The sequence below is a fragment of the Nothobranchius furzeri genome, chromosome 12 (genome assembly GCF_043380555.1).
Source record: "Nothobranchius furzeri strain GRZ-AD chromosome 12, NfurGRZ-RIMD1, whole genome shotgun sequence".
Taxonomy (NCBI): domain Eukaryota; kingdom Metazoa; phylum Chordata; class Actinopteri; order Cyprinodontiformes; family Nothobranchiidae; genus Nothobranchius; species Nothobranchius furzeri.
Window position 1 is genome coordinate 27,880,695 of NC_091752.1, and position 1,549 is coordinate 27,882,243.

At 41.1% G+C, this 1,549-nt stretch overlaps 1 long non-coding RNA gene across 3 annotated transcripts; it reads left to right on the forward strand.

Moving 5' to 3' along the window:
• Positions 1–63: 63 nt before the first annotated feature.
• LOC139061975 (uncharacterized) lies at positions 64–1,549 on the forward strand. 3 transcript variants are annotated; one of them, XR_011515586.1, is made up of 6 exons: positions 64–164; positions 692–784; positions 917–1,080; positions 1,155–1,226; positions 1,301–1,371; positions 1,467–1,549. It is a non-coding gene; the product is annotated as an uncharacterized lncRNA (long non-coding RNA). The 3 variants fall into 3 exon arrangements; XR_011515585.1 differs by lacking the exon at positions 64–164 and having other exon boundaries at positions 601–784; XR_011515587.1 differs by lacking the exon at positions 64–164 and having other exon boundaries at positions 601–784; positions 1,510–1,549.

Below are 1,549 nucleotides of genomic sequence, written 5' to 3' on the forward strand. Positions count from 1 at the left end.
AAAAGATTCAGCTCCCGCCTGGTGCTGTAGTTTGCAACCAGCATTTTACCCGCGATTCTGCACGTCTCCGTTCCAAGAGGGAGGCTGTGCCCACCATGGCTCTTCCGCGATTTAGATGCAGCCCACCGACTCTGCTCCCCCACCATGACGGGCTACAGTCTGAGGTGAGTAAGCTAAATAAAAGTTTTAACATCTTCTAAAGACAATTTCCTACCTAAATGCAAAGTTTGAGAGACGTGGTTCACTCCATTTAGCTAATATCAGTCTGCACTGCCTTCGGGCTATTTTGTCAAGTTCACAAAATGTGGAACGGGATGTAAGGTTAGAATCAGCGGCGAATCGGAACATATCTCGAAGCCCTGGCCGACAAAACGGTCCACATGACTGTCAGGCTCAGAGAAAATTCGGGTTTATTTTTGTGTCAGTCGGTAATTCAGCAACAGTGACTCTAAACTGACGCAGCACTAGTTGACAGACAGCATTACAGCGTGAAATCTAGCACAGCGTGACCCGGTTCCGTGAGGAATTCTGTTCAGGAGGTCGCATTTCAGGGTCTCCACATCATATGTGACTGACTTTTACTTTATAATAACATCACACACTAGGAATGTTATAAAGCGCCTATATGGGACAGTTTCTTTTGTATTTTATCTGACTTTATAAACATCAATGTGCTTCTATTTTTTTTCAGGCTAAATCTACCCAAGACACTGGCTGTCAGACTGATTTAGTAATCTGCAAGAATGCACTTGTCCAGGCTGACGTGGTGTTACCCGTAGCAAAGGTGAATTATTTTTAATAATCTTCTATGTAAACATTTTATTACCTTCTAGTTTTAATTTGTTTTACAGATTGTTACAAGTGATTTTATGCTCTTTTAAACATTTATAAATGTGCTGCTTCTTTGTTTTTATAGAGCTCACAGCCTCAGTGTCTTGTGACACAGGGACCATGACAGAAATTCATCTTCCAGAAGGTCCCAGAGCATCCACACCTCCTGAAAAGACCACGGTGTGAGGTGTCTGCTGTTGATTCCAGCTTCCACCTCAGTGACAGTGCAAGCTCAGTGAACTGTTCAAGGTAAAAAAAAATTAAAACATTTCTGAATTTTTAAGATATTAACAATTAAATAAGTATGTGATTACATCATGAAGGAGGCTACTGATTCTGGCCCTGTGACACTTGGTGGTCACCACCAGGTGGTGACGTGTGAGCTGATTCACCTGGTAAATAACTTTTAAATTAAATATTTTGTTTTTGCTATCAAAAGTAAATTAACTAATAACCTGCATTACTGCAGGACACTCAGCAAAATATGGACTCTACACCATGAGGCAGGCACACGTTAATAACTCTATAAGAGCACATAAGGTAAGCAACACCACATATTATTTTTATTATTGTACACTGTCCTGGATTTGTTTTCTTTCTGCATGATTTGTTTTCTTTCTGCATCTCATCATTAGCCTGGCTGATCACCTGATAACTCCTGTCATCTGGTTATGACAGCATGAGGATGTCCTCACACACCTGTAACCTATCAGCTCAT